The 22,633-nt window shown below is 48.2% G+C and overlaps 1 long non-coding RNA gene across 2 annotated transcripts in view; it reads left to right on the forward strand.

The window, feature by feature from the left end:
• Window positions 1-21,858, forward strand: part of LOC135437484 (uncharacterized) — a 34,263-nt gene extending 12,405 nt beyond the window's left edge. For both annotated transcript variants that reach the window (XR_010437698.1, XR_010437699.1), the window contains 2 exons: window positions 20,779-20,909; window positions 21,162-21,858. This is a non-coding gene — a long non-coding RNA (uncharacterized LOC135437484). The remainder of the gene's footprint in view (window positions 1-20,778; window positions 20,910-21,161) is intronic.
• Window positions 21,859-22,633: the final 775 nt, after the last annotated feature.

Genomic DNA, 22,633 nt, shown 5'->3' on the forward strand with positions numbered 1-22,633 from the left:
TTTGAGTTATTGTACTTTCCAAGAAAGTAAAAACTTTTTTTGGTTTGTTTTCCTGCAGAGGGGTTGCTGGTGGAGCCGATGGCTGGAGTGAGTCATTTGACATAATGGAAAATATTTCTTGTTTTAAAGCTTTAGCCGCTTCATCGGCATTGGAAGCACTGAAAGAAATTTTTCTTGAGCCTTCAAAATCTGCCACGGATGTTGTAACTTTTAAAATAAATACGATAAAATAAATATTTAAATATTAAAAAAGTGGAGTTTAAAACTTACTTTTTACGTATTTTTCCATAATTTTTAATAATAATTAATAATTTTCCATCGACTGCTATACCCAAACACCACCTTAAATACAAATCTAATGGAAACAGCTAAATTAAAAATGTTTTTAATTTAACATTATTTTACTTGTCGCTTTCTCTTGCTGAAAAAGTTTTAGAGCTAGGAAAACATTTAATTTTGGTTCCCAAAAAACATCGATGGTTCTCAAAACACCAAAAACATCGATATAATCGATAGTCCCATCGATTGTTTTCCAGCTCTACTGTATTATGTCCTATCGAAAAGTAAGTCGTTGAATGATTCCGAGGGGAGCTACACCAGAAGATATCGACTTATTGTTACAGACTGAACAAATGAGAGATTTGGATGTACATGTATTGCGTGAGAAATGGTTATGTAGCCAATATTGAGTTAGTTGATGGTATATAGTATAAGAGAACTAGTGAAGGTATGCAGAATAAGTTGATAAGGATTTGCCATGAGAAGTTGGGTCATTTTTCTGCAGATAAGTGTGCCAATGATCTGAAAAGAAAACACTGGTTCCCCTTAATAAAATGCAAAATAGAGTCATATATTAGAAACTGACTGACCTGTATACTACATTCCGTCCCGAGAACAATTCACTACAAAGCATACCATAAAAGCCAGTTCCGCTTGATACATTTCATATTGACCATTTGGGTACATTGCCCAGTGTTATTTCAATACGCAAGCATTTATTAGTAATTATCGATGCGTTTACCAAATTTGTCAAATTGTAGCACCGTTAAACCTCTTAATTTAAATATAATTGACACGAAGCAAGTGGAAATATACGAAAATCCCAAGTACGTAATGAAACCCAAAATGCTTTAAGACATATGCCAGCTCCCAAATACAAAGTAGGAGATTTTGTTGCAATACGAAATATTAACGTCGCAGCAGGACCCTGCCAGAAGTTTTTACCCAAATACCGGGGGCCTTACAAAATAAACCGAGCGCTATGAGGTCACCGCCATTGATGATTATCAGCTCACCCAGTTGCTCGAGTCAGCTAGATCCAATTTTTAAATATAAGATAGCCATTCTAAGCTTAAATGGGGTTGACCTATAAACTTTGACATTTTATGTTTCGAGCAAGGCAAATAAATTACGAACATTATTATAAATGAAGTGTATTTAATTTGAACTCTCTTGGTTCGTTTGATCATCGGCTGTTCATTTTAATTTGTAGTCAACTTTTGCTTTTTGAATTTGGTTCCTGCGTATATAAATATGTCAACTAGGGGCCTACCAGTTGTATTATGTATGGTTTTGTGATTGTATGTATAAAGAATTATTTCATATGTAGTTATTTGGCTTTCGGTATTGGAATCACTGTTGATTTGATAACGCTTAGCTTTTCTTTTACCGCCTTATGAAATCTCTCAACATCCGGAATTCCTTTTTTGCTTGTTGTTATATTGATAATTACACCTTCTGAGTTCAACCATTATTGTAGTGCAGCGCACATTAAAGCTGAATTTTTGTCGGCTTTGATTTCTAACGGGTTTCCCATGTCGTTAAAAATTTTGATTATGTCTCTTTAGGTTTCGAGCAAATCTCTACTATTGATTTCTATTAGAAAGGCGTATTTTAGTATATATCTATGCAAGAAAGAAATTGTTTGTTATCGATTATGGGAAAGCACTAACCATACAATACATAGATACGCAACGGGCAACGAGGGAACCCCAAGACTGCCTGCGACTATTGTATTATGCCCAGAGAGAGTAAGACTGCTGACAGTGGCAGCCAAGCTCCGGCCTCGAAAGCCGAATGATCCGTATGAAACCACATCTCGCACAACGTCGCTGCGACTGATCCCTTTTCATAATATATGTATGTTAGTTTTAAATTTCTTATGTATGCATGTTTAGAGTATGCCTCGCTCAAACTCATTGCTATGTGAGCCTCTCATTCTCCCTGCATAGCTTCTCAAAAACCCCGAGATCTACAAACATACATATGTTTGTGTTGTGTGGATGTGCGCACAAGTAGATCACGGCGTTTGTCGCGACCAGAGATTTTTTCTATAATTGTATGTCATTTGTGCCTGTGGTGACCTGAATAAAATATTCATATTTTATATTCTAATTTTGTGTTTACTGTGGGAACCTAGGAACAAGGGTAATTCATCGTCGGCTTGCCAAAGAATTCTAAAAAAGACCATTTTGAAATTTTCAAATTTTGCCACTTGCTACTTGTGCGCACGCACACTCTTTCGAGGAAGCAGTTATATAAAATTATTAAAGGGTTTGCCATTAAATGTACAAACTCCTATTTTTCATGCTTGTTGATGGGAAGGGTTCCTGAGCGTTGGTATGTGTGCATAATAACTTTTTGGGCCTGCCAAGCACACACACTTACACACTTTTCTATATGGATGGAAGTACTTATGCGTTTGTGTGCATTTAGGTTGCCTGCCTGTCCGAAGCAAATTTGGCATCTCATCGACTGAGACTTCGTCGATAACCACCGGCGTGGCTGCTGCATGGCTCGATGGGCTTGTTTACGTATATAGTACGTCGGGTCTGATTGGGAATAGCTTTTCCAAAATCAACTTAAGCTCCCCTGGACCAGAAGGCTGCGTTTGCTTGCCGGCGTAGAGTCTTTTGACGACGGTCTTATATAACTGGCCACAAGGATCATATTCTGCTGAGTCGCATAGTTCCAGAAAGCATTCTCGCTTGCTTTCTCGTATGGACTTCATTAGCAGTTTTCTGGCCCTTTAATACCATGGTTGTTCTTTGGCATAGTTGCGTCTACCTCGGGCTCGCTGGTACATCCTTCTGGCTTGGATGCAGTTTCGCCGCGTTTCGGCAATATTTTCGTACCACCAGTATGTGGATACATAGTGGCGCCGAATCGTTTTTTGGGTTTCCATATTTTCATCACAGACACGTGTTAATTGATTTTCCATTTGGGAGGCTTTACTCTCTGCGTTGCTGACTGTGGCAGCGATTGGACTGCGTTCGAAAGTATCCAAGCGTTAAACTTTCCGACTTAGACTTCCCGTTCTGGTTGCAGTTCCTTCACCAATCGTGCATACTATTGCGGAGTGGTCGCTTGCGGTACATACGTCGCTTAGTTCCCGTTTTGTTTCGCCGAAAAGTGACGAGCTTGCGAAGGTAAGATGGATTTTTGATCCGATACCACCCCGACTAAAGGTGTTTTCCGACCCGGAGTTTAGAAAGGCTATAGCCAGGGCTGCGAAGCTTTCCAACAGGGCACGACCTCTTGCGTTACTTGCTTGGCTGCCACATTCCACTACCCAGGCGTTGAAGTCACCCGCAATTATGACCTCCCGCTTCCTTGCGTCATTTACTTATGCGTCAAATGCAGCTTGAAATTTGCTAAGCTGCATGCTCGGAGCCAGGTAGCAGCTGCCGTATTGTGCGCGTACAAACACAGTAAAGGGCTTTGTATTCGTCAGCGATGTCGAAGGGTCGCCACATACACAGAGCGCAGCTTTTCCATCCCGATCCGCATTCCATATTCTCGGGCAGTTGATAATGGCAATTCGCTGATAATGGCAATACCGATGCGCATTTCGCTAACAGTCTGCTCTAAGAGGGTTTGAGCAGCTATGCTGTGGTTAAGATTTATTTGAAATAACCTTAACATTTCATTTTACGTATTGCCTCGCGGTACCAAAGCCCTGGCATTTAACGTATCGCTTTGGTTGGTCGATTGCACGTATTCAGACAGACCAACTGGAACGTCTCAGTCAACGTTCTCACTATTGCCCGGTCACCCAAGGTCTTTCCCACAGCTTCTTGTAGCTCATTTGTGGTGTGCCACTTAGGTGCTTGAGGGCCGGCTCTCCTTTCACGAGCCCGAGCATATCGGCATATGGACAGTCGCCCACTCCGCGGACTGTAATGGCGTCGGTTCTGGTACGGGTGAGTGTGTTTGTGTGCGTGTGTGTCTTTTTGTTTTTTTTTTGTTCTATAGGAGGGTAAAGCATTAAAAGCCGAAAAGTGTGGTACTTGCACCCATTAAAAACCCACCTACTCTCTGTATCCCTTTCATGGCAGCACCGATGGGTATCACTTCAAGAGGGGAAGCTGGCATGAAAACCTCAGCTAGATTCTCATCTATAATTAACGATTGCGCTGTCTTTCAGCGCGACGCAAGCATTTGATTTTGTCTGCCGCTGTGGTGCTAATAGCAATCCAATTGTTTTGCGAGCTTAGTAGAATATCTAGTAAGTGATTGACTATAAAAGGTCTTCCAATAATTTGACTTAGCTCTTCTCTTCAGAAGAGAATGTTGGACAGACGAAAAATACATGTTTAGCGTATTCTATGGCCCGCGCAAAGTGTGTGCAAAACGGGTCCGTCTCGTGTTTAAACCTATATAGATAGGATTTAAAGCACTCGTGTCCCGTGAGTAATTGAGTCAGGTGGAAATCAGTCTGATCGTGCTGATCGATCCGACCATACTTGATATCAGCCACCTGCTCTTCTGCCGCGGGCCCGCATTGTTTGCCATCATCCTGGCTACTGCATTCGCAGCTTTCACCGCCTTTCCCCCTACGAACTCCAGATGGTGCTTGAACGTAAGCCGACGGTCAAGCATTACTCCCAAGTATCTGATGGCTGGCTTTGAGTGTATGGGACAGTTGTCGACGCATATTGTGGCTGTCTCCACTACCTTCCGGCTGCTGACCAGTACTGCCTACGTCTTGTGGGGAGCCAGTGTTAAGCCATTGGTCGCGAGTTCACCAAGTCTCCTTGATGGCTTGTGTGGCGATGCCCACAACATGACTGATGGCTTGGGTAGTGCTACATTTTTTCCGGAATCTAAATCTGCTCAGATAGCCATTGCCGTTACTCTAGTTCGTCGTGCAGTCTGTTATTTCGCTATTATTCGCTCGAACAGTTTGCCAACCTATATGCAGATGGGTCGTCTAGTGGTTTGTCGCCTTTTGGGAGCAACACCAGTCTCTGGCGTTTCCACATTGTAGGAAAGCGACGATCCTCCATGCTTTTATTAAATAGCGCTACATAAACTGCTGATTGCTTGACCACTATTAGCTTCAACGCTTTTGTTGGTATCCCGTCAGGTCCTGGGGATTTGTTTGGCTGAATCCGCGCCAGGGCCTGTAGCACCTCCTCTGCGTCCGTCCATTTTACCGTCGACGTTCCGGCGTACGTGGTGGCTATATGCAATGTTGGTTGCGAGGGGAAGAGCGTGGTGACAATTGCTCTTAGCTGGTCCTCGCTTGTGGGTATTGGCTTCCTGCACATTCTCCCCATGACCAATTTGTAGGCTGCTCCAAATGGTTGTGCGTCAGCTTCAGTGCATAAGGTCTTCTACGCGACGTCCTTGCTGCGATTGCTGGCTTTCCTAAGCGCGACTCTCTTCGCTCTGTAGGCCTCCTGCTGCTCCTAGCAATTATGTCTCCTGTGTGCCAGTTGGTAGCGTCGTCTGACTTTATGGCATTCTCTTCTAGCCGTCTCTATATCCTGATTCAACCAGTGAACAGGTCTGCGCCCGTTTATCCGCCTTCTCTTTTTAAGCATGGCAGCATTGCATGCCTCCTCTACCGTTCTTGCTATGTGGTTTGCACAGTGGTCGGCATGTCCACTGGCCGGAAGTTGCATGCTCTCGATCGTTAGGGACAGCGCTTCTGGACTGAGCGTGTCTTGCCTCCATGTGCCCTGCTGGTGGTACTGGTCCATGCGCTGGTCGGCAAAGTGGCTTATTATTACTTGGTCGCTGTGCGTGTATGTGCCTGAATCCAATCAAGTCGCGCGTCTCGCTAGGCATGGGCTAGCAAAGGTCAAGTCGATGTCTGATCCCCTGCCTGCTTTGTTGAATGTTTGCCTGTTGCCGATGTTGAGTAGCGACACGTTGATGGCTACAAACGCATCCAGCAAGAGGCGCACACGTTGGCTTGTTTTGCTGCTTCCCCATTCGACTGCCCACGCATTGAAATCGCCCGCTATGATTACGGGCGAGCGGGTTCGTGCATCGTCCATGATGTTATCCAGTATGTCGGCGAACTCGTTGATTTCTAAGCTGGGTGCAATATAGCAGCTATATATATATATTCCGTTACACTTGGCTCTAGTGTATCCGTCGGACCGTATGGTTTGGGCGAGTAGGTCCTGGGCCGCTCTGCAATGGTTCAAGTTAATTTGTATTAACTTGCTATTTTGGCTGTTGGCTCCAACGCGTTAATGAACCACGGGGAGGCCCTGCTAATGATATTGTGTGCCGTGTTCGCGGTCTCGTGTCTTGTGAAAATAATGCATTTAGGCTTGCAGGTGCACTCCTTCGCTGAGTGGTTGGCTTGTCCACAGTTAAAGCACAGTTTCGAGGCGCCGGATTTACTTCGGCAGCGTTCAGACGGGTGTCCAAAGTCCAGGCACTTGAAACATCGCCTCGGTTCTACTTTTAGGCGTATGCGGCATACCGCCCAGCCAATGCGTATCTTCGCTACAGGAGCATAGTATCCGTCTGTGTGCCGCGGTATGCTTTCTTCAGCTTTGGTGAGGTCTGCTTCGATATAAGCAAATACGGCACCTAGCGCGTCGTCGCTGATTAACAATTCCGGTATGTCTCGTATTTGTATGAGGACTTTGTCGGAGATCGTTCTGACATCTGCAGTGATCCCCACGGCTTTCTGGACGGCTTTATATCTATATTCTGGATTCGTCCACTGATATGGTCATTCGTAGTATGAGTTCTCCGGCTTCAGTACGCATGATGCCGCTAACAGTCTCTCTGTAATACTGTAGTTCTTGATTGGTCTGTAAAGTTTTGAGCACATTGGCATATTCCTCTGGACTCCGGCATTTGACCAATATGGGATGTGTTCGACTATTCTTTGTCGGCTGGGTGTTGCTCCTCTTGTTCTTCTTGACTCCCACTTTTTGCCATTTGTTGTTGTCTGGCCCTTTGTTGTTATCTGGGGCCTCATTTTATTCGGTGGTCCCGCGATTAGAATTTCGCATTTCGCCGCTGGCGTCGCCTTCCTGTTGGCCGTTGGGTTGCACTGCGCTCCGGCTTATCAGCCGGGGTTTTCTCCGTGATTGCAGCAGTGACGGGGAAGTTTGCAATGCACTCTCTCTGCTAGTGCTATGTGCTTTAGCCGGCGCGCATGGCTGTACATACCTGCTTTCCTGCGCCGCTTGCCCACTTGGCAATTGTGCTGTGGCGGCCATTTGGACCTCCTTCATCCTGGCATGGTCATCTTACATACCCTGATTGATATGACGCACAGTTGGCTTTTTGCCACCAACAGTCGCGATGAGCGAGTAGTGTGCTGGTGCACACGCCATGCACTTTTGCTTTTTTCCCTGGGCGGTCGCTTGTGGCGTTTGGGGAACTACATATATCCCTGCTTCGCTTGATGGTCGGTGTGCCACTGGCCGCTTCTCCAGCACTGCGCTCCTCCGCCTGTGCTGTGTTGTTTGCAGGGGGTCCTTGCCATCTTCGCATTTTTGCGGAAGGGATCCATTTCTACTTTTGCTTCTGCAATGTTGCTTGTTGCATTGTCCGCTACGATAGCCAAGTGTGCCACCATCGTAGTAGTTTGTTGGGGCTTCTAAAATCCGTGCCCCGACCGTGGAGTGTGCCACTGGTGGATTTTCACATGTGTGACTGCCACCTGGAGTAGTTTCGTTAAAACAATCCATTTCTTCCATATGTTTCATTTTATGCCTACTGCCAGGCTTTTGCAGATTATACCAGCTGCCTGGTTTAGATATACTGCCGGCCGATGCGGCGCAGACGCAGACCACCAAGCCGTTCAATCTGAAGCAGACACTTGGTGGACTTGTGTTTTTTTGCTAGGTGCAGTCAAGTCCCCGCAGGGGACCCGCGGTGGCTCAGGGTTTCCCGTAGCGTTTAACCGAAGGGTCACCAGAGCCCTCTTTAGGTACACCACATGCGTGGCGGGGTTCGCCATTGGTCGGTTCCGTGACCTTATGTACCTTTTCCCCTGGGAGAATTGTGACTGTTATTTTTGAAAATGCCTTGATTTGCATATCAGTAAATATTAAGTATTGCGCCCTGTGAGTAAGCAATGTTTCTCGCTTTACAGGTTGTGTGTCCCGGCTATTATTGGCAGCGCCCTCTATCGTTGGTTAACAACGCTTTGCACCTTGCAGCACTGCCATCAGCTGTTTGGTTGACCATCTGTTTGGTTACTGCATTCTCGTCATGAGAAAGCAATTTTTTGTGGGCGGTGCCATTTTCCTCTAGTTGGAGTAGAGTGGTAGAGAGAAAGCAAATATAATAGTGCTTTCCCCCTCTCCATATCCACACACTCAGAGCAGAACACCAGACAGGTGTTTGCGCCGGAGGACCGTCGGACACGTAGCGGAGCACCTTGACACGTACGCATTGGCGTTTTTGTATACAACAATACTTACGCGTTTTGTTTTCCTTGTAGGATGTAATGGAAGCAAGGAACAAAACGCGACCACACCCTTTCACTTCTCAACTGGAACTGTGTGCGTGTGTGTGCGTGTTTATTTTTTTTTTATTTGCTTACGGCATGGAAGTGAAAATCTTCGAAAGATACTGATGGCCCGGGCCAATCGTATGCACGATTCGCTGACTCCGTCAACGTACTAAACACACCACATTCCCCGCGGGATCACCGCAAAGTATTACTTTGCGGGGTTTGGTTGCCTATTTTAGGCTATCGCTGTTCTTCGCCGCTCTTTTTCGCATCGTCTCAGATCCCTCTGAATGCCCATAATGGGCTGGCTTAGATCTCTCCAGATATTTTGTCCTTTCAGCATAAACATTAGTAGTTCCTCAGGTGGGGGCACAGATCCTACTGTATCTCTGTACCTCGGACAGTGGTACAGCACGTGTTCCGGGTCTTCGCCTAGATTTGGGCAGTCTGGAGTGTCCTTGTGTCTGAATCTGTGAAGATACTCCCTGTACCCGACGTGTCCAGCAAAAAACTGCGTTAGGTGGAAGTTCATTTCTCCTTTTCGTCTGTTGGCCCATTGCTCCAGGTTGGGAATTAGCTGGTGGGCCCATCTCCCTTTGTTGGCCGTATTCCATCTTTCCTGCCAGGTCGCCATTGATGCTGCTCTCTCCGATCTTCGGATGACGTCAATTGAGACAGCGTCATCCATTGCTATTTTGCCTGCGTATATTTTCGCCATTTCCCTCGCGAGTATATCCACTGGCGGCATGCCCGCCAGTACAGTGGCTGCCTCGTCCGACACCGTTCGTAATCCAGAGATAACGCGGAGTGCGCTGAGCCTGTTAGGCATTGCCAGCTTAATTCGGAGACATTTCTGGCTTGCTACCGCTGATGCCCATATCGGTGCTGCATACAGTAGAACCGAGGCTACAACTCTCGCGAGGAGCCGACGTCTACCTGCCCTGGGCCCCCTATGTTAGGTAGCATCCTCGACAGGGCCGCCTGCATTTTGGCTGCTTTCTGAAATGTAGATTACACATGTGGTCGAAAGCTAAGCCTGTTGTCTAGCATGACCCCCAGATACTTGATGGAATCCTTTGACTCGATACTAACGCTGTCTACCTGAAATCTAGCAAACTCAACTATCTTGCGGCTTGTGATAAGCACAGCCTCTGTTTTGTGGCCTGCCAACTCCAGGCTAGCGCCATGCATCCATCTGGCCACGTTTCTTATGGCTGCAATCGCTGCCGCTTCTACTTCTTTAATCTCTTTTCCTACCACTACTAGCGCGACTTCCTTCTACTTGTTATCCTCTCCTTTGGGACTGGGTGTCTCCTGTGCAACCGTTACCGTTGACTGACTGCCGACCGGTCCCCTGATTCTTTTCGTTTGGGGTGTTCGTGCAGTGACCTGCTTCCGTTTGACTACAGTTGTCGTTCTAATCATCGGCGAGGTTAGTGAGGACTGATGTGTCCTAATAACCGCCTTCGCTCCTTCGTCGTGTAGCTGTATCGCTACCATCTCGTACAGCACTCTGATGCTCTCTATTGCATCTCGCAGCGGTTGATGGATAGAGCGCCACTTGCCCTCTTCTAGCATATCCACTAGCTTGGAGATCTCTTGACCGAGATCTCGGACACGAGCTACTCTGGGTTGCCGTTTGTTAATCCCGTTCCCGTTTAGTGTTCGTCTCTGCAGGGACGGCTATCAGTTCACCTACTTGTGATCTCACCATTCTGCTGCTCTTTGCAAAAGCATCACAGCTCTCCTTCAGTTGTGGGGCTTGGCTTATACTTATTTTATTGGGTCCCAACTCCAAAGCCGTTGTCCTTGGTCGTTGCATAGTCGCGTAATGATCTCATTGTTGTCGTTGCAAGTAGTGAGGCCATGCGAGGGTTGACACCCGCCTTCATGAGGTCGAGTGTTCAGAGCCAGATCCGCGTTAGTCAGGAATATTACATCTGAACCTGTACTGCCAACTAAATGGCGACGATTCGAGGAGCGTGCTTGGAGACTTGCTATATTTTAACGGGTCGGGGGCGGTAACAGCATTAGCCTAGCAGTAATTTCGGCCATATTTCACTCCGCTTACTGATGTGCTAGAATACTGTCAGCCGTCAGCCCAGGGGTCGTCTAGTCGTGTAGGGTTGTCCAGAGTTCGCAGCCTGAGACATTACTTCACGTCACGGTGCGCAGCGCCTACCCAGGCCACTGGCCACTACCGGAGGTCACGAGCTTCTTTAATTACCACGGAACGGAATCGATCTGGCCATTGCTAGGTTAATGGCATTCAGAATCTTTTAGCCTGCTAAAGGCACCTCTCCGAGCAATTATACCCCCGTGTCATTTGAGTCGCCTCATACGACAAGCAATGACTAGCTGTGGTACTATTCCATGGGCCGCTTACCACACGGCGTAAGGTGTGTGTGTGTGCGTGTGTGTGTGTGTTTTTTTGTATAGGAGGGAAAATCATTAAAAGCCGAAAAGTGTGCGACTTGCACCCACTAAAAACCCACCTACTCTCCGTATCCCTCGTATAGCACCACCGTAAGGTATCACTTCACGAGGGGGAGATGGCATGAAAGCCTCAGATAGATTCTCATTTATGATTGACGGTTGCGCTGTCTTTCAGCACGACGCAAGGATTTGATTATCTCTGCCGCTATGGTGCTAATAGCAATCCAATTGTTTTGCGAGCTTAGTAGGATGTCTAGTAAGTCGTTGACTATAAAAGGTCTTCCAATAATTTGACTTAGCTCTTCTCTTCAGAAGAGAATGTTGGACAGGCGAAAAATACATGTTTAGCGTCCTCTATGGCCCGCGCACAGTGTGTGCAAAACGGGTCTGTCTCATGTTTAAACCTATATATATAGGATTTAAAGCACCCGTGTCCCGTCAGTAATTGAGTCAGGTAGAAATCCTTTTGACCGTGCTTCCTACTCACCCAAGGCCGTATGTCCGGGATCAGCGATCGTGTCCAGTTGCCATTGGGAGTAGCTTTCCACCTTGCCTGCCACCAAAGTTTTAGCTCGCCTTGAAGTTTGAGGGCTGTTGCTCCTTGTCTCCATTGCCAGGAGATTTAGCGGGATCATTCCGGCCAACACCAATGCTGCATCTTCGGAGACGGTACGGTAGGAATTGAGGCATCGTAGTGCGCACCTGCGGTATGCAGCCTTGCTGCTTCGGCTGTAAGCTGGTATCCTCAGTGCCGGCGCCCAGACTGTTGCTGCATACAGGATGTTCGACCTGACCACACTTGCATCGTTTGCCATCATCCCTCTACTGCATTCGCAGCTTTCGCCTCCTTTTCCCCGACGAACTCCAGATGGTGCTTGAAAGTAAGCCGATGGTCAAGCATTACACCTAAGTACCTGATGGCTGGCATCGAATGTATGGAACAACTGTCGACGCATGTTGTAGCTTTTTGCACTATTTTCCGGCTGCTGACTAGTACCGCCTCCGTCTTGTGGGCAGCCAGTGTAAAGCCATTGGTAGCGAACCAGTTTACCCCTTGTCGGATAACGGTGTTTGTGTTGTCCTCAACCGCAGGCAGCTTCTTGCTGACCGAAACAACCGCTATGTCGTCAGCAAAGCCAATTATGCGAGTGCCTGCAAGGATGTCCAAGCGGATAACTGCGTCGTACATAACATTCCACAATATAGGTCCCAGGACTGATCATTGTGGAACGCCGCCAGTTATAGTGGGCTGCCTCTGTCCTGCAGAGGTGTCATATAAGAGCACACGGTTGGAGAAATAGTCCATAATCAGGCTTATAAGGTACTCGGATATCTGGAGTCCCTGCAGCGCGCGAATAATGCTCAGCCAGCTAGCTGAAATAAACGCGTTCTTTACGTCCAAGGTTGTGATGAGGCAGTATTTTTATGTTCCATTCCGCCATCGGGTCCATTCAATGGCTTCTGCGGCGATGCCCACAACATGACTGATGGCTTGGGTAGTGCTGCGTTTTTTCCGGAATCCAAACTGATGCTCAGATAGCCCTTCCCGTTCCTCTAGTTCGTCGTGCAGTCTGGTACAGACTATTCGCTCGAACAGTTTGCCAACCACGTCTAGCATACACATTGGCCGATATGCAGACTGGTCCTCTGGTGGTTTGTCGCCTTTTGGGAGCAACACTAGTCTCTGGCGTTTCCACCTTGTAGGGAAGCGACGATCCTCCATGCACTTATTAAATAGAGCTGCATAAACTGCTGGGTGCTTGACCACTATTAGTTTCAACGCTTTTGTTGGTATCCCGTCAGGTCCTGGGGCTTTGTTTGGCTGAATCCGCGCCAGGGCCTGTAGCACCTCCTCTGCGTCCGTCCATTTTACCGTCGACGTTCCGGCGTACGTGGTGGCTATATGCAATGTTGGTTGCGAGGGGAAGAGCGTGGTGACAATTGCTCTTAGCTGGTCCTCGCTTGTGGGTATTGGCTTCCTGCACATTCTCCCCATGACCAATTTGTAGGCTGCTCCAAATGGTTGTGCGTCAGCTTCAGTCCATAAGGTCTTCTACGCGACGTCCTTGCTGCGATTGCTGGCTTTCCTAAGCGCGACTCTCTTCGCTCTGTAGGCCTCCTGCTGCTCCTAGCAATTATGTCTCCTGTGTGCCAGTTGGTAGCGTCGTCTGACTTTATGGCATTCTCTTCTAGCCGTCTCTATATCCTGATTCAACCAGTGAACAGGTCTGCGCCCGTTTATCCGCCTTCTCTTTTTAAGCATGGCAGCATTGCATGCCTCCTCTACCGTTCTTGCTATGTGGTTTGCACAGTGGTCGGCATGTCCACTGGCCGGAAGTTGCATGCTCTCGATCATTAGGGACAGCGCTTCTGGACTGAGCGTGTCTTGCCTCCATGTGCCCTGCTGGTGGTACTGGTCCATGCGCTGGTCGGCAAAGTGGCTTATTATTACTTGGTCGCTGTGCGTGTATGTGCCTGAATCCAATCAAGTCGCGCGTCTCGCTAGGCATGGGCTAGCAAAGGTCAAGTCGATGTCTGATCCCCTGCCTGCTTTGTTGAATGTTTGCCTGTTGCCGATGTTGAGTAGCGACACGTTGATGGCTACAAACGCATCCAGCAAGAGGCGCACACGTTGGCTTGTTTTGCTGCTTCCCCATTCGACTGCCCACGCATTGAAATCGCCCGCTATGATTACGGGCGAGCGGGTTCGTGCATCGTCCGTGATGTTGTCCAGAATGTCGGCGAACTCGTTGATTTCTAAGCTGGGTGCCATATAGCAGCTATATATATATACCTCTACACTTGGCTCTAGTGTATCCGATTGCTGGTTTTCTTTGGGTAAGCTGCGCTGGTGGGCTTCCGCAGCTCCAAATTGCTGCGCCACCTCCATTGCTCTGCATCCAAATGCTATCATGCTTGGGCCGGTATGGTTCACTGACGAGGTCAGCGTTCTCTTCCCTTATAGTTTGGGCGAGTAGGTCCTGGGCCGCTCTGCAGTGGTTCAAGTTAAGTTGTATTAACTTGATGTTTTGGCTGTTCTCTGCGACGCCTTGACGAACCACGGGGAGGCCCTGCTAAGGGTATTGTGTGCCGTGCTCGGGGTCTCGTGCCTTGTGCAAATTATGCATTTCGCCTTGCAGGTGCACTCCTTCGCTGAGTGGTTGGCTTCTTCACAGTTAAAGCACAGCTTCGAGGCGTTGTGCTTACTTTGGCATTGTGCAGCCGTGTGCCCAAAGTCCAGGCACTTGAAGCATCGCCACGTTTCCACTTTTTGGCGTATACGGCATGCTGCCCAGCCAATTCGTATCTTTGCTACCTCCAGGAGTTTGTTTGCGGCCTTCTGGGCTCTTGCATTTGACCAATATGGCATCTGGTCGAGTTCTTTTTGGCGGCTGGTTGTTGCTCCTCTTGTTTTCCGTGGCTCTCACTTTTTGCTTTTGTTATTCCCTGGCTCTTTGATGATATCTGGGGCCTCTTTTTTTTTCCGTGGTCCCGCGTTTGTCCTCATTTCCCGCTGCTACAGGCGTCGCCCTTCTGGTAGACGTTGGGTTCGCATTCCGCTCCGGCTCATCTGTCGGGGTTTTTTCTCCGTGATTGCAGCAGTGCCGGGGAAGTTTGCACTGCACTCTCTCTGCTACTTTTATATGTTTTAGCCGGTGGGCATGGCTGTACATGTGTGTTATCCTGGCAGGATTGCTGCGCAGATTGCTCACTTGCCAATTGTGCTGTGGCTGCCATTTGGATCTCCTTCATCCTGATAAGGTCATCTTTCATACCTTGATTGATATGACGCACCGGTGGTTTTTTCCCTCCAACAGTTGCGAAGAGCCTGTCCAAAATCGCTCACAGCTCAAGGAGTAGTGTGCTGGTGCACACGCCACGACCTTTTAATTTTTTCCCCGGGCGATCGCTTGTTGCGTTAGGGGGACTGCCTATATCCCTGATGCACTTAGTGGTTGGCGTGCCATTGGCAGCGTCTCCAGCCTTGCGCTCATCTGCCTGAGCTGCCTGTGGCAATGCTGTTTGCGGTGGGGTCCTTGTCATCTTCGCATTTTAGCGGAAGGGATCCATTTCTGTTGTTGCTGCTGTAGTGTTGCTTGTCGCATTGTCCGCTACAATAGCCAAGTGTTGTTGGGGTCTCCAGAATCCGTGCCCCGACCGTGGACTGTGGGTGGATTTTCACTTGTGTGACTACCACCTGGAGTAGTTTCGTTAAAACAATCGATTTCTTTCATATGTTTCATTTTATGCCTACGCCAGACTTTTGCAGTTTATATCAGCTGCCTGGTTTAGTTATACTGCCGGCCGATTCGGCGCTGACGCAGACCACCAAGCCTTTCAATGTGAAGTAGACGCTTGGTAAATTTGTGGCTGTGTGCGAGGTGCAGTCAAGTCCCCGCAGAGGTCCCGCGGTGGCTAAAGGTTTCCCTCAGCGTTTAACCGTTAGGAGTTATACCGCTCCGAATCGGTCATCAGAGCCCTCTTTAGGTTCACCACATGCGTGGCGGGGTTGGCCATTGGTCGGTTCCGTGACCTTATGTACCTTTCCCCTTGGGAGAATTGTGATGTTGATTCTGAAAATGCCTTTATTTGCATATCAGTAAACATTAAGTATTGCGCCTTGTGGGTATGCAATGTTTCCCGCTTTACAGGTGGTGTGTGTCCCGGCCAAGATCTGCAGCGCCACTACCGCCGTGCTAGATAACGTGGCTTGGATCACCTTGCATCTTGCAGCACTGCCATCAGCTGTTTGGCAGACCATCTGTTTGATTTTTGCATTCTCGTCCTCCGCATCGTCGGCACAGATTCGATCTGTCCAGTTCACTTTTGCAGTGTCTTGCAAGGTGTCCAAACTCGAACCATCTGAAACATCTGGTGATGTTTATCCGCTTGCGGATTCTTGAGTTGACCCAGCCTACCTTCAGGAAACCTACTGAAAGAGCCTTTTTCGCGCTTTCTACTGGCAGTCTTATAGTCGCCGTCTGTGTTTGGCCATATGTCTTTCGGAGGTTAATATTCTCTGGGGCTATGCTTATATTTGTATTTGACCCCTCAGCGCCTCGCAGATGTCCCCTCTGGTCGTGATCTCGTTCAGGTCCTTGCATTTAATAGAGACTCGGTGGGACAGCGTCCGGACCTCTGCATTTTCGTCTAGCGTTTCGCCCACCAGGCTCCTAAATGCTGTGCTATTCTCTCCCGAATTGTTAAGCTGAAGTAGCAGTTCTCCTTATTGTGTCCTCCTTATTTTTGTCACCGCTTTTCCGATTCCGCCCAGTTTCTCGTCCGCTTTAACTTTCCTCAGTGTCTCTGAGTAGCTCGCTTCTCCTTTTGCCGAGATAACTATAGCATCCGGTCGCGTCTTTTCCTTAAGAAATCCCTTGCTCTTTTTCCGGGTGACCTCCTTCCTTTTTTTGTGGGTGACCTCCTTCAACTTGTCGCCATTCACTTTGGGGCACGGTGTCTCTTGCACCGTTGTTACGGTAGCCTGACTACCGACTGGTCCTCGAAATCGCTTTGTTTGGGGCGTCCGTACTGTGGCCTGCTTCCGCTTGACGTCTACCGTCGTCCTGAACAGAGGCGAGGTTTGACACGACTGCTGTGTACTAATGACCTCGTTGGCTCCTTCAGCTTGTAGCTGAATGGCCGCCAGCTCGTGGAGCACTCTGATGCTCTCTATTGAGTCTCGCATGGGCTGGTGGATGGAGCGTCGCTTGCCACCTTCGAGCACGTCTACCAGCTTTGAGATCTCGTGTCCGAGTTCTCGGAGTGCTGAGCTGCTCTGAGTTGCCGTCGTTGGTTCCCGCTCAGAGTTTGTCTCTGCGGGGACGGCTGTTGCTACACCTACTGGTGTTCTCACCATTCTGCTGCTCTTTGCAATAGCATCACAGCTCTCTTTCAGTTGTGGGGTTCGGTTTATACTCATTTTATTGGGTCCCAACTCCTAAGCCATTGTCCTTGGCCGTTGTACAGTCGCGTTATGAACTCATGGTTGTATTTGCAAGCAGTGTGGCCATGCGAGGGTTGACACCCGCCTTCATGAGGTCGAGTGTTCAGAGCCAGATCCGCGTTAATCAGGAATATTATATCTGAACCTATACTGCCAACTAAATTGCGACGATTCGAGGAGCGTGCTTGGAGACTTGCTATGTTTTAACGGGTCGGGGGCGGTAACAGCATTAGCCTAGCAGTCATTTCGGCCATATTTCCCTCCGTTTACTGAGATGCTAGAATACTGTCAGCCGTCAGCCCAGGGGTCATCTAGTCGTGTAGGGTTGTCCAGAGTTCGCAGCCTGAGACATTACTGGTCTCAGTCTCAGTCGCCTTCTCGTGTTTGATAGGCGCATCACGGGTGTGCAGCGCATACCCAGGGGATACCAGGCCACTACCGGAGGTCACGAGTTTCTTTAATTACCACGGAACGGAATCGATCGGGCCATTGCTAGGTTAATGGCATTCAGAATCTTTTCGCCTACTAGAGGCACCTCTCCGAGCAATTATACCCCCGTGTCATTTCAGTCGCCTCATACGACAAGCAATGACTAGCTGTGGTAGTATTCTATGGGCCGCTTACCACACGGCTGTGTGTGTGTGTGAGCGTCGGATCCTCTCCCGTTGTCGTAGCTCCTTCATAATAGTCGATGCCATATTAGCAGCGTCGCTCCATCCTTTTGCGGTGGCCACCATTCGCGCCACAAGGTTTCCCGGAGACCAGTCGTTCCTGCTCATCGTCGCTTGTTCTCGCTCGCATCTGAAGAGTGGGCGGCAGAAAACAGCATTCTCCGCGTCCTCAACTACATCGTACCCAAAGGGCTCGCAAATGGATTTTCCTCATATTTGAATCTGTGCAGGTACGCCTTAAAACAGCCATGCCCAGTAAATATTTGGGCAAGGTAGTGATCTACGTCGCCGTGTCTCCGCAGTAGCCATAGCTGCAGATCTGGGATAAGTCGGTGGGTCCATCTGCCATTTGTGCTCGCATCCCATTTTTTTAGCCGTAATTCGATTTTGTTGTCCCTCAGTTGCATATTGGTGGTTGCCCCACTTTGCCTTTCAGCCGCCAGCAAGCCGAGTGGGATTATGTCTGCCAATACAAAGGCCGCGTCTTCCGATACTGTGCGGAAGCAGATGGCTGCTCGCCGTGCCCATTGTCGTTATGCCGCCTTGCATCCTCGGCTGTTAGATGCAATTTTCATTGCGGGGGCCCAAACGTTTGATCCGTATAGGATTGTGGAAGTTACCACGCCAGCAATAAGTTTGCTGCTCATCTGCCTTGGGCGTTTGGTATTTGCCATCATTCGGCTAATGGCTGTTGTGACCGTGACCGCTTTGTGACTTATGTACTCCAGGTGTTGTTTGTACGACAGTCTGTGGTCTATCATGACGCCCAGATATTTGATGGCTGGCTTGGACTCAATGATGGCACCGCCAACCCGCAACGACGGTTTCTCGACTATCTTCCTTCTGCTTATCAGTATTGCCTCTGACTTCTGCTGCGCCAACGTGAGTCCGTTCTGAGATAGCCACTCGATTACCTTGTCGATGGCCGCAGTGCTCCTAATGGTGACCTCGTCGAGATTCGTCGAATCCAATGATTGTCTTGCGATCCGGTAGGCAAAGGCGCAGTACTCCGTCGTGCATGACGTTCCACAGTAGCGGCCCCAGTACAGAGCCCTGGGGAACACCTCCAGTTACCATATACTGTCGCTAGCCGTCTTCAGTGTCATACAGGAGCACTCTGTCCTGGAAGTAGCTGGTGACTAGCTTTGTGATCTGGCTCGGGATGTGTCTGGTCGCTAGGACTTCTAGAATTTCCGTCCAATGTGCAGACTAGGCAGTACTGTTTGGTGCCTGCGCATCTTGTGCGTTTGATTGCACCTTCTGCAAGATCAGCCACGGCCTTGATGGCATCCATGGTATTTCTATGCTTCCTGAAGCCAAATTGGCGTTCAGAAAGACCATGCACTACTGCAAGCTTGCTTTCTAGGCGATTGCAGATTTTTCCCATGTCCAGCATGCACAGAGGGTGGAAAGAGGAAGGATCAACCAATTCCTTGCCGGGCTTCAGTATGAGCACAAGTCGCGTGAGCCTCGCTCACCGAGGCAAAGAGAGCTGTGAGGACCTCATCTGCGGTCGTGGACTCGTAGATATCGAGAACCTCAGTTTGATCCGTTTCCTGCATGGCTCTAGCTGCGGCTTTTCCAGACAGCTCGGTTTTGCGGCTGGTCTGTAGCTGGGTCCTGTGAATGCTGTGAATCCTGAGGATCAGTTCTCCTACTACTGATTTGCGGATGCACTGCACCATGTTTTTCAGCGCTTGTTTTTGAGCACATCCGCGTATGGCATGTTCACTGTGCACTAGACCAGGATCGCATCCGGCCGATTGTGCTGTTTCCGCCTGGCGTGTTTGGCTTTCATATCTGTCCATTTATTTTTGATCTTACGGCCATTTTGTGCCGCTGTTCCTTCCTCCCGCGGTTGGGTTGTTGTTTTTCCCTTCGCCAACCATACATGTTGCTGCTTGCGGATTGTTGCCGGTTTGGCTTTACTTGGGGCCGCGTCCCGACTTTTTGCTGGGATTGCATTCCGCGATTGTTGGGGCACTGCCGGGGCTGGCTTAGGGCCTGTATCGCTTTCCTCAGTTTGCGTTGCCGTGTCGCATTTAGGGACAGTTCCACCGCTTCCTTCAGCGTGAGTCGGATGAATATTCGACTCTTCGCTGCATCGCATACACAGGCTTTTCGTGAGCTGCGTTTTGACTAATTCTTGTAGTTCTTTTAGTATCGCTAGCTTGCTATTGGTGGCCAGCTTTATGTGCCTCATCGCTTGCCATAGTACATGTACAGCAGCTAGACCAGTATCGATCTCCTGGGTATTGCCCTTGCTCTTCTTGGGCGGTGTACTCCGTGGCTTATTCGTAAGGCTGGCCGGGTCCCTAAGCCTATTCGGGGTCTCTATATCCTATATGGCGTAGCCGGAGGCGTGATCGCTAGGCGTGTACTCCTAGCGAACGGGTCAGCATGGCGAGCTCCTTCTTCATCGTCCACTTACTCGGGTGGTAGTTTTGTTGTTTTGGGTCGTCATATTAATTGGGTCCCAACTCGAAGCCGTTGTTATCGTATGTATTGTGGAGTCACCTTCGCGATCCCGTGGGTGCCTTTCCATTGAGTGAGGTCCACGCTAGGGTTGACTCCGGTCCTTATGGGAGACGGAGTGTAGTGTGCATATGCAGTAAATAACACCCTGACACCCTTTTGACTCAGGCTCATATTACGCAGCGTGGGCCGTCAGTACTCTAGCTGGCCGTTTAGCTTACGGCGCAAATCCCACGCTACGCTTATGTAGGGCTTACCAAGACTACCATATATGTAATCCCCAATGCAATCACATACCACACACTCTCACTCTTTGTTGCTGTTAACCGATAACAGCAGAAGTATTTACATATAGCCTTAGGGTAAGCCAACATCTAAGAACGATTTAAAGAACATTCAAATAAAGTCATGCCAATGCAACTGACATGTTTTCTTGCTGGTTAAACTAATTTACTTAAACCCAACTTTCGGACTTCACCAAATTCTACATGGCGACCGTGACATGGTCATGATTCCCTGCCGGGAGGCAGTAGGAAAAAAAGACAAGAGGATAAATAAATCCGTGCCTGGAGGCAGTAGAACACAAAGACAAGAGGATAAATAAATCGCTGCCTGGAGGCAGATGACGAGGATCGTGGACCGGAAAACTACAAACTACTGAGTGAGTAAAGCGCGTCAATGGGACAACACAGGGATGGTCAGAAATCTTAAATAAATAAAAGAATAGCCCACATTAAGTGGCTATTATACACAAGTTCACTACCATCTGCTTGGACAACAGCCTAAAAGTTACAGGTAGAATTCGATCTTTTTTAAATTTAGCCTGATAATTAAGAACTCCATTGACGCAACTCACCACTCCATCAGTAACATAAGCAAGAAAAAATTAATAGCACCACCATCACCGTCTCAGATCCCAAAGATGCGACAAACATGCCCAGCAGACTGCGAGGGACCACTCTACAGCATACATTGCAAGTATACTTGCCAACTAAAGAAGACCAATACCGGCCCCGCTAGCCAGTAAAGTTGGCAAACAACAACCTGTGCGAAGACCAGCACCGGTACCGCCAGCGCAACAAGCTGTGCCATTGTGACAAGTGCGAGAGGCATACCGCCGCTTGCGCCAACGAAGGAGCATCAGCGTGCCGATTCCGGTGACGGCCGGAACGAGGGTCCACGAAAACAACAACTCGACCAACTTACCTGTTAAAATTATCTCTAATTATAATATAATTAAATTTAAAACAAATTGTAAAATTGAGCAGAACCATTTCTGCCCGATTAGCAGTGTTTGGTCAAGTAACAGCAGAGACAACACCGACGGCTGCGGACATCATCCAAGCAGAAAATAACAATCATAATTACAGCCTAAGAGCAAATAGTTTTCGCGCGCTCTTTGTAAGCTGCTGCCCACTCTCTTTCTGCATTGCTTTGCTTTGCATTGACTCCCGCTGCCCTTCGCTCTAACTGGCGAGCGTCTTATTGGAGTTTCGTTTCGTTCGCTTTACATATTGTCATAGTTTTTAGTTTTTCGTTTGATCGCAACCTAGGCACAACTAATTCGAGTTGGCTGCCAAGCAACAATATAAAAACATAATCTCTACTAAGTGCCCTGCGCGGCAATAAATATATTCGAAAACAAATATACATAAGTTTTGAATTTCGCTGCACACAAGCAGTTAGAATTAATTAGTTGCAAAAAAGCTTGCAACTACACATTTTGGTGACCCCGACATGATTTCTTTCTTCTATTTTTCTTATACTTCGTTCTTATCGTATCAACAAACAATTTATCAATTTAAGCAAAACAGTGGTGAGCCGTTTGCTTGCGCATCTGCATACAGTTGGTTGTTATACATAAACGCCGTAGCAAAATCCCCGTTAATCGTTGCGCGCTATAAACAGCTATACGCTATCTCGCTCGACCGACACTTGTTCGGCTGTGTGAACCTTGTTGTGCGCTACATTCATTATGTTTGATGAAGGTGCAAGTGCAAATGGAAATGATCAGGTGACATCAGCTAGTCAAGTGGCGGTTGGAACCCAGGCTGCTGTTCTTAAAATAAAGATTAAGAATTTAAGTGATCGACTCAATAGATTGTCCTCTGAACTTGATCCCGCTCGACTTCGCGATGTTGATGACTACGAGCTGCAAGATTACATAAGCATGGCATCTGACTTGCAGGCGAAATTTGAAACAGTCTATGATAGTTTGCTAGATGTGGGTCACGCCAGTGTTGAAGAGGATCTTCAGACAAGTTTTGAGTCAACTATTAGGCAGCTACGGGTGTCCCTTCAACGCGAACGCGGAAATCGAAGCAAGGTTCAGCAGATTCCGCATTGTTCCACCTTCAATTCTGCCGCAGCCGATGATTCGCGTTC

The sequence above is a fragment of the Drosophila montana genome, unplaced genomic scaffold (assembly GCF_035044405.1).
Source record: "Drosophila montana isolate Dmon_TW-CO22-7 unplaced genomic scaffold, ASM3504440v1 contig_3828_1, whole genome shotgun sequence".
Taxonomy (NCBI): domain Eukaryota; kingdom Metazoa; phylum Arthropoda; class Insecta; order Diptera; family Drosophilidae; genus Drosophila; species Drosophila montana.